We start from the raw sequence: 12,689 nt of genomic DNA on the forward strand, positions 1-12,689 counted from the left end.
TTTATTGCTACTACAAATAAAAAAATATAAAAAAAAAGATTTGCATTATGAAATTACATTAGCTTACTATTAACCTGTGGGGGGCGGGCAGGGGCCATGCACTTTTCAAGTGATTTGTTTTCATGCATCACTCTGCAGTCTTCATAAACAAGATAATTAAATAACTTAAACTCAAAATAATCTTCCTTGTTTATTTATTTGACAAGTAACATTATACTGGTGTGGGAGAACATATTTCTAACATTCAAGTACATCAAGGCACATTGCTGCACCTGTAAACTTTAACAGGCCTAAAGTTGAAGTCAATTTATTTTGCCCTCCCATTCATTCACAATAATGTTTCTGAAAATTTTTGCACTGTTTCCTAAAAAATAATTATTCTGGAGTCATAATAAGTCCTATTTTTTATTGTTTATTTTGTGCATTGATAATGACCAAGACACATTGAATGACAGTAAAAAGTAGCAATTTTACCCAATAAATGCTTTAATAATATCAACTGATTTATATATAGTCATTCAAATGATCTTAAAACAATTAAAAACTGCAACAAACATTTATTTAGGCCCGAACTACAAAACCAAATGTAAAACTATTTTAGTATCAGTTTTGCTTAAGTTGCACGCTAGTGTTGCAGGAGAGGGGAGTGGTCACTTAAAGATTTGCTATTTACGGGAGTTGTAGTCCATAGCAAAGTGTATTGTGGGTAGTGTAGTTCGACACGCATGCTGGATGATGTGAGCTCACTTTGTGCTGTGCTGTGCAGCTGAAGCTGAGGAAGAAAGTTTTACTCGGCTTTGTTTCATGTTCACTCAAGTTATTCCACCCGAGAGCTGTTCATAACTAGATAGAATAGACATAGAGATAGAAATAGAGATATATTGATCTCTGCAGCAGCTGCGTGCTGCTTCTGCTCTCCATACACGCTGCTCACGCACTGCTTTCGCTTGCGGTGTGAAACAGGCGTCAAAGGCAAACGCCTGCGTGCTGCTTCTGCTCAACATACGCGCTGCGCACGCTCTGCTCACGCACTGCTTTCGCTTGCGGTGTGAAACAGGCATAACGTCCTTGCCGCAGCACCGAACTTAGGCACCGAAATTCAAACGCTGATTTAATACCGGTACGTACCGGTTACCTAGGTACCGGTGCTATAATGGCACCGGATTTCGGTACCCAACCCTACTTAAAAGTCACGTCTCGTCTTCAGTTTCGAGCCCAAGTAAACCGCGCTCTGGCACACCTCTTCCAACCAGGCCAGGGCCGCCAAAGTGTACCGCACCTGAGCCAGATTCGGAGCACTCACACTTCTCAAACGTTATGGGCCTGGGCACGGTACTGATAGCATAGTGTGAGTACGCCCTGAAACTAAAAAGTGTTCATATTTACTGTTTGCGCTGCAAAAATTACTTATTTGGCCATTTAATAGCAGACACTTGTAACTCAAGATCTCAAAGATATATAGAGAAATATAATAGAAGTAAAACTATCCACCGGTCTCCCCCATACAAATATATCATAGGTACATACAACTTATATTTCAAAATGTATCAAAAATTATTTATAATACTTATGCTCTTGTGAGTGTCTCTCTTCCGCCTGTTGAGAATTCATTATCTACAATGTAAATAACAGCCACAGACAAAACATCTATTTAACAATCTATGCCCACCACCACCCCCTTCCACTTGGAAGGACATCTATCCATGCAACCATACTTCTGCATTAAAAGGATATTCTTGACCATCAGTGTCCAGTCACCACTGAGGTGTGTGATTCCTATTGGTCTCCACATGCTCCACTCCAGTCTGTAAAAGACAAAGACACGACTAACAGAGCTCTACATGCTTGCTGAACTCCAGCAATGCACAAGCTGCTCTCCAGCGTTCTTCAGATAAATCTCCACTGATGCTCTTGTGAGTCTCTTTCTTCTGTTTGTTGTGTGTCCATTACCTGAAAAAGAAACACCTGCGGCAGACAAGACATCTATCTAACTATTTACTGTATCTGAAGGAAATACCCAATCATCACTTAGTCTTTACAAATTAAAGTATATAATTTAAAAATGTTTTATTAAGTTAATTTGATTCAACTAAAAATGTAAGTCTACCTAATTTATTACGATGTACTTGTCAATACTGATGTGTGGTTCGCTGTTTCTCCACATGCTCCATGCCAACCTGTCAAAGAGAAAGATATCAGGTCTTTAATCTCAATATATTTCTTTGGAAACAAACTCCATTGTTTAGTCTGTTCAAGCAGTTCTACCTGTTTCCTGAACCCCAGATTTTCAAGTATATTTCCACTGTTCCTGTGACTCTTCTACTTCTGCTCCACTCCAACCTACAAATGACAAAAGCTGCGTCCCAAATGGCACGCTATACACTATGAACTTATACACTATGTACTTATGCACTTACACACTCAACAGCATAGTATATGAATGTAGTGTCCCAAATAGAACACAATCGGTTATTTACTAACCGCAAATTCAGCTGTCGTGCATTGAGAAGTTTGCGTATTTAATAAACTACGGCAGTTTGCGTTCAATGAACAGTAAGAATGATTAATAAATCCATATGAAACAGTCCCTTAAAAGTCACGTGTCGCTTTCAGTTTCGGGCCCAAGTGAACCGCACTCAGACCCACCTCTTTCAACCGGGGCTAGGGCCGGCCAAGTGAATCGTGCTTGAGCCTGATTCAGCGCACTCACACTTCTCAAACGATCCGGGAAACGGGCCTGGGCACGGTACGGATGGCATAGTGTGAGTAGGCCCTTAGTGAAACAAATGACCAAACTGTCAAATAATACTTGCCATGAGTATAATCACTTTCACCATCAGGAAGCAGCATAATCACTCTTGTTGGAGAATTTTTCTTTCATAATCCAAAATAAAGTAATCAAACTTAAGCTCCTGATAGCTCCACTGATGCTCTTGTGAGTCTCCCTCTTCTGCCTGCTCTCTCTCCATTACCTGAAAAAGAAAAACCTGACAAAGACAAGGCCTAATTACTATCTACAACAACCAGCACTCCTTCATCTTGGAAGGACGTCCATCGATTCACACGTCCACCTAATTAAAAAAAAATTAAATTCCTGACCATCCAGTCATTGCTGAGGTGTGTGATTCCTCCTTTTCTCCATGTGGTGCCATCTGATCTGTAAAATACAATAGAAAGATGTCAAGTCATTCATTAATCTAATACCATTCTTTGGAAGTTTCATCAACCATTGTCTCCAGTCTGGTTCTGTTCTAAAACTAACAAATAATATTTCACAGCTATAAGTCAATACTCTACTAGATGACAATCTATAAACTTAGAAGAGATAAATGTGCTACAATAATTAGTAAAACTGTAAATAAAACAAAAAACAATCAAAAGCTACAAATGTTGAACAGGCCAACAGCATAAATTACTAATAAATAATACAACAGCCAGACAATCTATCTGACAACAGACGTGCAGTAATATTCAATGTGGTAACTCTGACAGCATACAAATAAATTAGAACAGATCAATTTATCCGATCATATAACAAATAACAATCTGCAAATGTTAAGTTAGATAGCGATATACAAATGAAGCATACAAACAAAAATATTGTATCTATTTCTGTCTATCTGAAGGAAATATCTGACAACCACTTACTGCCCCATTAAGATCAGGTTTTCCACTCACTGAAGCACCACAAGCACATCTCCTGTGAGTTCCAGTGTCTCTTCTAGTGAGGTGTCTCCTGGTTCCTCGTTTAGTCTTCATCCTGTTTGCTGTCTGTGGTATCCGTCTCCAGTCTCCAAGCCTGCATAATCAAATATCCAATTCAGGTTAATGGACTTATTATCTGCATCAATAAACTCACCTGCTTATACTCACCTGACGTCCTGTTATATTACTGAACTGAATGTCGTCCCTTCTGTGACACTTACTCTGTAAAAATGTAATTGTATAAGTTTAAAATGTTTTATAAAGTTCAGTTGACTCAACTTAAAGTTTAAGGCTGTACCTAATTTATTACGATGCACTTGTCATTACAGTGTGTTTCCCTGTTCCTTCACATGCTCCATGCCAACCTGTCAAAGAGAAAGATATCAGGTCTTTAACTAATCTTAATACATTTCTTTTGAAACTAACTCCATTGTTTAGTCTGTTCAAGCAGCACTACCTGCTTCATGAGCTCCAGGTCTTCAAGTATATCTCCACCGTTCTCCTTCTTCTGCTCCACTCCAATCTGCAAATAAACAAAGACAGCCCCAACAAAACCCCAACTGCTGTTCTCCAGCATTTTTTAGAGAAATCTCCACCGATGCTCTTGTGAGTCTCCCTCTTTTGCCTGCTCTCCAATACCTGAAAAAAGGAAAAACCTGACACAGACAAGGCCTAACCACCCATCTATACCAGTGGTTCTCAAAGTGTTGTACGCGGGTTTCCTTCTAGTGGTATGCAGAGAAATCACTGAATAATAATTAAAAATATATGAATGCCCTTTTACCCTTTGATGCAAACGATAACAGATGTGATCAGCATTGGCTGTTCCCTGTTCTGTACGATCACACTGTTATGATTAGTATGTTTAGTGCATCATGTCATCAGATGCTAAGAATCTAAAAAAAACTGTGGAGGGCTTAAGCAGATACATGTTAGAGAGGTGCTTTTACAGACAAGTCCTGTTGGCATTTCAGTTACTTCAGTGCAAACTCAGGAGAATTATTGGTAAAATAATTATCACTAATGTGTTAACATGTGTTAGTAGTTGTGTAAAAAAATCCATTTATGATTTATAGCCTGAAGTCATTTGTTATGTAAATAGTTTAGCGGTGTGGCTTTCGATTTAGTTTGTTGCCTCAGATTTAAATTAATCTGGATGTGATTCAAATGGTGCGGAACCTTACCCGAGTCAGCCTGAAAACGGTGGTCAGTTGCACAGTTTACACAAACTCTATGGGCTCTATTTTGACAGTCCATGCGCAGAGCGCAAAACCCAGGGCGCAAACGCTTTCAGGGTGTGTCAGAATGCATCTTTGCTAATTTAAGGACAGAAAAATCTGCTTTGCGCCGTGGCGCATGGTCTAAAAGGTTTGAGTTTATTTTCTTATTGAGTTATAGATGTGTTTTAAGAATAAACCAATCAGAGTCTCATCTCCCATTCCCTTTAAGAGCCAGCTGCGTCGCGCCATAAGCGCATTCGCTATTTACAGGATGTAAAGTAAGTCTAAGTGGAAAAACTCAGCATTTTACAAGCAAACAGTTAAAAGTTTTTTTTAACAGAAAACTGTTAAACAGAGCATTTACTGCGTGAGAATGAGAGATAATCGATCTACTTTCACTTTCGCTCTTAGATAGGGAAACCTTTACGCACACACATTAATTAGCCTATAAATAATTAATTTTGTTTGTTAAGCGCAAATATTCATTTCAAAACTATTTCTAAATTCAGTTCTAATTTCCAGCAAACGAATAAATGAACAATAACAACAAAGTGTGCTTAAAAACCTGAGTTATATCCTAATACACATGCTGTGCCCCATATGGTCTAAAACCTGCAGGTGGGCAAATCTAAGCTTGTTTTTAATAAAACAAATATAAATATGGAGATAAAAAATAATACTGCTAATAATAATAACATTATACAAAAGCAAATTTTTATAAATGAACTGAAAAAGCCTCCCGAGATGAAGAAGAAATAAAAGCAGTGATTTTTCATATTTATTTATGCTAGAAAATAACATGATTTGTAATATTTTAATCCTTTATACTTATTTCCTATATTTATATTCTTATTATATCCTATATATATCCTTAATATTTAAATTTTTTCATATATAAAGATATTTGCGTATTGCTCTACATCTTGTGTGTAGGCTATTAAGCAGTGTGTAAGCGAGGCGCAACTCTGCGCTGGAGTTTAGACCGGGTTTGTTTTGGTCTAATGAAAAATTTATTATAGTTTCTCAAAATAGCAACGTGCCAGCAGTGCGCCTCAGAACACTTTCCTTTTCAGACCAGAACGCCTATGGGCGCACATATAAGTGCAAATGCATTTGCTATTTAAACAACGTGGTGCAAAACAGCAAAACAACACTTGCGTCAAGGTGAAACTAGCAAATAACATTTGCGCCGCGCCTTGCGCTGCATTGCGCCGGGTGTATGATAGGGCCCTATGTTTTACTTAAGATATGATCTCACTTCCACCAAATTATGGAAATGCTGAATCTATGAATTGATACATCACGCATGAATTGGTCAAACAGTGTATTTATAATCACTAGGGATGCACCGATTCCAATACCAGTATCGGGGCGACACTTAAAATACTCATACTCATATCGTACATAAAAAGGGAGATACCACGCACAGATCCCACTCAACAGTAATTTACTACATGGATGTGATTTGTTATCCTACCTGACCATTGTCTTAATAATTAGCCTAATGTATTATATATTTATAGCTTAGTCCTTATAAACAATCCTTTTAAAAATACATTATTAATGAATCTATCGGCTGCTGAAGAATAAACCGAACATGAAATATGATCCTTGCATAATGATCACAGCAAAACAAGCTAGAACTCATGTTAATGTAACCGGTTTTATTTTTGTAAATGTTATAGTGACACACGGAGGGTAGGATACACCCACTGGCGTTGGCACGTACTCTTTACTGCGTACACCTGGGCAGCTCATTAGTGGGAGTGAGTTGATAGTCAGCCCTTTAAAAAGGCGTCTGAGTAACTCATATGACATCCCGAGTGAAGGTGAAGCCTCTGTGGTCTGAGAGCGTTTCCTTTTGTCCCTGGTTGGCCTTCTGTTGGTGAGCTGTTTGCTTTTTTTTTTTTTGTAGCTCTTAGCTAGTTTAAAGTGATCATCTTAACAACAACTGCTTTGATTATTAGAAAGGTGTATGCGTGTGCGCACAAAGTGACAGGTGCTGTTCGCAAAGTGTGCTCTAGCCTGGGTGAGTTGGTGATTTTTAGGGTTTCTCGTTAGTTTTCAATAATAATCTAAAGGATGCTTTTATTATTAGGAAAGTGTGTTTGTGAAGAGGTGAGCGCCGTTCGCCGAATCTGTTCTAGCCTATGAAACTCATCTAGGAGGTAAGAAGTTTGTTTGGATTTCAAAGAAGGGTTCGTTCACTTTTTAAAAATCCTTTTATCTTTCTCTTAAATTTGTATTTTTAGGAGGTGCGGCTTGAAGGTGCTAGCTGTTGTTTCATCGCATTTATTCGCGGCTGTTTTTTTCTAAAACTGGTCTTATCTGCTGCGACTGCTCTTCGCGGACATTCCCTTTTTAATTACTATGGCGAACATTGTATGTACTGTATCTTGCTCTTAATCTACTATCCATGTTCAACGTGATCCTATGTGATTCATTGTGAATTCTATGCCCTGTGATTTTTGTGCAGTTTGTTTCCTGTGAGTATTTTTGGCTGTGTATATCCACAGGTGGGCGGAGGAGCTGTAATATTGATGCTGAATTGAAGGGGGGGGGGGTTGTTGAATTGTATGGGTGTAATTTGCCACTTGCTTTAATATTTTGTATACACTGATTTGCTGTGTTTGCTGAGTGTCCCCGTCAGTTAGTGTCATTTATTGCGGTCCATTTGCACCGAAGCTGTTTAATGGGTAACTGTGAGAGCATTTTAAAATTGTTTTAAGGTTGTGTATGCCATAGTGAATTTAATAAATTTTTGTATTACGTTTGTAAGTCACGTCTCTGTCTTTAATCAAAAACGAACCAGCAGGGTCCTTCATATTGTTGTAACTTTTGTGTTAATCAAACAAGTGTTTTTAGATAGATGTTCCTGGGTAGTAACCTAGGTGGCGTAGTCGGGTTTTAGTAAATTATAGCCAAGGGTTACAATCTTGGCGCAGTCGGCAGGATCCATTTGGTGTAAAGCAGAGACGTGACCCCAATTTTTATAATTTTTTAAATTTTTATTATTATTATTATTATTATTATTATTTTTTTTTTGTGTGTGTGAATTGTTTGTTAGAATTTGGAAACAACAGCTAGCACCAGTATACTGTTTTGTACTTTTACCTCTCTCTGTCTCATTTTAGACTGTCATTATGGAGGAGGAGATGCAGCAATTGCGAGACTTGGTGGCCCAGCTTAAGGCTGATAATGAGCGCCTTCGTCAAGAACGTTCTAAGGTTCAGGCAGGTCCTAGTGTTGTGCCCTCTGAGCGTACTGGTGGGGGGTTAGGGCCTGATATAGAACCAAGGTCTTCCTCCAGTGGTAATGCAGTAATGACAGAAAGGTTAATTTATGTTCCAAGAGAGAGGAAATGTCCCATTTTTAGAGGCCGCACTGGTATTTCATTGAGTGACTGGTTAGAGGAGGTTAAAACTAGTATGCGTGCACGTCACTTAGCCAGTACTGATAAAGCTCACTTCCTTTGTGATCACTTAGAGGGGGAGGCTAGGGAGGAAATAAAATATAGACCACGGGAACATCGGGAGGATCCTGAGAAAGTTATTCAAATACTTTCGGAGTTGTATGGCTGTCCAGATTCCTATATTGTTTAGCAAGAGAATTTCTTTTCACGGCAACAACAAGAAGGCGAAACACTGCAGGAATTTTCACATGCCCTCCTTGCTTTAATGTCCAAAGTAATTAAAAGTGCCCCTAATGGTATGCCCAATTCTGAAACCCTTTTACGTGACCAATTCGTTGAGTACGTTTTAGATTCTGCCCTTCGTAGGGAACTGAAACAGTTTGTACGTCAACATCCGAGAGCAACATTACTTGATGTTAGAGGGGAAGCCATTAGATGGGAACAGGAGGGTATGGCTAGGAGTTCCAGGGGCCGCGGTTTGTCTACCTCCTCTGGAATTCAGTATGGGGTTTATGGGTCTAAATCATATGCAGGCTCTGAGTTAGTTGAGCTGAAAGAAATGCTTAAACGGCAACAAGAGCAGCTTGATCAATTAACTCATAACGTGACTTTGCTGCAGAATGCCCCTAGAAAATTTCAGTCTTCCACTGCTGTTAATCGGGGTGTAGTGATTTGCAGGAAGTGCCAACAGCCTGGTCATTATGCACGGGAATGTAGTTCTCAATCTGTGTCATCAAGAATAAACTCATCGCCTCCATGCCCCCCCCAGCCTGTTTCGTCAAGGTTGCAGCCCTCAGTTAGTTTTCAGGGAAACTAGAACCTTCTGTTCTTCGGAGCCACCGTTCAGAAGGAAATGTCTTGGGCTCAGATGTTGCATTCCATGCAGGGGACCATTTGGCCCCCCTGTTGTCTCCTTGCCCTCATGTAACTGTTAGTGTGGGTGGGGTGTTAGTTCCCTGTTTACTTGACACTGGATCCATGGTGTCTACCGTTACTGAAAGTTTTTTCTTGCAGAATTTTCAGCCATGGGGTGTAGAAAAATTGCGCTCTTGTCAATGGTTGCAGCTTAAGGCTGCCAATGGCTTAGACATTCCCTATGTAGGCTATTTAGAGCTTGATGTTGAAGTCTTTGGTAAGGTGATTCCAAAACGTGGTGTTCTTGTAGTTAAAGATCCACCAGGGACAACCACCCAAGTGTCCGGTGTATTGGGGATGAACGTTATTCGGGAATGTTACAATGAATTGTTTGGACAATATGGATCAATGCTTTTTGAGACCTCTTTACTGCAACATGCCCCTAATTCCTGGCAGCAAGCCCTACAGACTTGTCACCAAATTCAAGCTCATGCCCCTTTAGATGTTATATCTAGAGTTCAGGTCAGAGGGAAAAGGTGTGTTCATGTGCCTGGTGGCACTATGAAATTTGTCCCTGCTACTTGTTCACAGCAGTATGGTTGTTCAACTGTGGCATTTGAGCCTTCTAGTGGGGGGTTGGCAGCTGGCCTTTTGGCATTGCCCTCCCTTGTTAAAGTAGCTCGTGGGCAGGTTTATATCCCGGTGATTAATGTTGGGGTAGTTGACGCTAATCTGTATGCTCAAACTGTTCTTGGCACTATTTCCCCCGTCGCTGTGGTGAGTTTGCCCGCAGGTGTAGAGGACTTCCCGTTGGACGTGCAAGCCACAGTCTCTTCCCAGATAATGGTGGGATCTGTACAGGAAAAGATTGATTCTCTTGATTTGACTCCATTGACCCCAGAAGAACAGCGTCAGGTGAGGGCCTTACTGTCAAAGTACTCCTCTGTGTTTTCAGCACATGATGCCGATCTGGGCTGTACTACGCTAATTGAACACGAAATTCCCCTGACTGATGAGGTCCCTGTTAAGCAACGTTATAGACGTATTCCTCCCTCTGAATATGAGGCAGTTAAGGCCCATATTAATCAGTTATTAGAAGCCCAAGTTATAAGAGAAAGTAGCAGCCCTTATGCATCCCCCATTGTCCTGGTAAAGAAAAAGGATGGTAGCCTGCGAATTTGTGTTGACTATAGACAACTTAACAGTAAGACCAGAAAAGACTCCTTTCCATTGCCCAGAATTGAAGAATCCTTGGATGCTCTGTCCGGTGCTAGGTGGTTCACTACAATGGACCTTGCCAGTGGCTATAACCAAGTCCCAGTAGCAGAGAAAGACCGAATGAAAACTGCCTTTTGTACACCTTTTGGGCTATATGAGTGGAATAGGATGGCCTTTGGCCTGTGTAACGCACCTAGTACCTTTCAGCGGTTAATGGAGCGCATGTTTGGTTCGCAACACTTCCAGTCATTGCTCTTGTACCTGGACGATGTTATAGTGTTCTCTTCTACAGTGATTCAGCACTTGGAACGACTAGAGGTGGTCCTGAAACGGTTACAGCGGGAAGGCTTGAAGGCTAAACTAGAGAAGTGTAACTTTTTTCAGCCTGAGGTGAGCTATTTGGGACACTTGATTTCTGATGAGGGTGTGTCTACTGACCCAAAGAAAATAGAAGCAGTCGCTAATTGGCCCACTCCAAGTAAAGTCTCCGAACTTCGTTCATTTCTGGGGTTTGCAAGTTATTATCGACGGTTTGTGGAAGGTTTTGCTAAGTTGGCTGCCCCACTCCATCGGTTGGTTGCGCTGTTGATGGCACCCAAACTGAAAAGTTCAGCACAATCCTGCAAAGAGGCCTGGACTGAGGAGTGTCAACGGAGTTTCGATTCCCTGAAGCAGCGTTTGGTGAGTGCCCCTCTGCTGGCTTATGCAGATTTTTCACTACCGTTCATCTTGGAAGTGGATGCCAGTCACAGTGGCCTAGGAGCTGTCCTGTCACAGGAACAGGAGGGCAGAGTCAGGCCAGTAGCCTATGCCAGCCGAGCGTTGAGGCCTTCTGAGAGGAATCCGTCCAATTATAGCTCTATGAAATTGGAATTCTTGGCCCTTAAGTGGGCCATGACCGAGAAGTTTCGTGAGTACCTACTTGGACATAAATGTATTGTATACACTGATAATAACCCATTGAGTTACCTCCACACTGCTAAACTAGGTGCCTTAGAACAGAGATGGGCTGCCCAACTAGCCACCTTTGATTTCAACATTAAGTATCGTTCAGGGCGTAGTAATCGTAATGCTGACTCCCTTTCACGGCAGTATCCTGCTGTACCTGTGCTGGAAGGAATGATTCCCGGAAGTTCTCTGCCAGAGCCCCTCCTACGTGTGGCCTCTATTAGGCCTCAGAGTGAAGGTACACAGGCCTCTATTACTGCCTTTCCTAGTTATACGCCTGCAGATTTGTGTTGTCTACAGGAAGCCGATTCTGTTCTGAGCGTGTTTCTGGAATGTTGGAAGAAAGGGAAGTACCCGTCAAGTGGAGAGCGGCAGGGGTTGAGCACAGATGTCTGTAAACTGCTGAAGCAGTGGAAGCGCTTAAAGATGAAGGATGGAGTATTGTATCGTCAGTGCCACCATTCCCAGGGTGGCGAGGCCTTTCTTCAACTTGTTCTCCCGGCATCCCTAAGAACCACAGTTCTGCAGCAGCTCCATGATGAGCATGGTCATCAAGGAGTGGAACGTACCGCAGAATTGGTAAGACGACGGTGCTTCTGGCCAGGTATGTCGGAAGATGTGAAGCGATGGTGTCAACAATGTGAGCGCTGTACGATTGCTAAGGATGTGTTTCCTCGGGTCCAGACATATATGGGCCATTTGTTAGCTTCAAGGCCTAACCAAATTCTGGCCATTGATTTCACCTTGATTGAACCATCACAGAATGGAATGGAGAATGTTCTTGTCCTGACAGATGTGTTTTCTAAGTATACTCAGGCAGTGCCGACACGAGACCAGAGGGCATCTACGGTGGCAAAGGTGCTGGTTAATGAGTGGTTCTACAAATTTGGCATCCCAAGTCGCATCCACTCAGATCAAGGGCGGAATTTTGAAAGTACCCTCATTCAGCAACTGTGTGAGCTGTATGGCATTGAACGAAGCCGGACTACTCCAGCCCATCCCATGGGCAATGGCCAATGTGAGCAATTTAATCGCACTCTGCATAATCTGCTGCGTACTTTGCCTTCCCCAAAGAAGAAAAATTGGGCTATATACCTTCCACAAGTGGTTTTCTCCTATAACACCACTCCCCACCAGTCTACAGGTGAATCCCCGCATTTTTTGATGTTTGGACAAGACCCACAACTGCCTATTGATTTTCTTTTGGGAAGAGTTGATCCCCCTACACAGGGAAGTGTCCACGACTGGATTTGTGACCATAAAGACAGACTCAGAGTGGCCTTTGAGGGAGCTCGGAGTCGAATAAAACTGGCAGCAGACCGAAGAAAAGA

General features: G+C 41.4%; 1 long non-coding RNA gene across 1 annotated transcript; it reads right to left on the minus strand.

Annotated features, from left to right (window-relative positions):
* Window positions 1-2,803: 2,803 nt before the first annotated feature.
* Window positions 2,804-5,783, minus strand: LOC147843432 (uncharacterized). Its single transcript, XR_015493534.1, has 6 exons — window positions 4,163-5,783; window positions 4,004-4,070; window positions 3,874-3,927; window positions 3,679-3,799; window positions 3,100-3,157; window positions 2,804-2,987 (listed from the first exon to the last, which is right to left on the minus strand). It is a non-coding gene; the product is annotated as an uncharacterized LOC147843432 (long non-coding RNA).
* Window positions 5,784-12,689: the final 6,906 nt, after the last annotated feature.

The sequence above is a fragment of the Danio rerio genome, chromosome 6 (genome assembly GCF_052040795.2).
Source record: "Danio rerio strain M-AB ecotype USA chromosome 6, GRCz13ab, whole genome shotgun sequence".
NCBI classification, from domain to species: domain Eukaryota; kingdom Metazoa; phylum Chordata; class Actinopteri; order Cypriniformes; family Danionidae; genus Danio; species Danio rerio.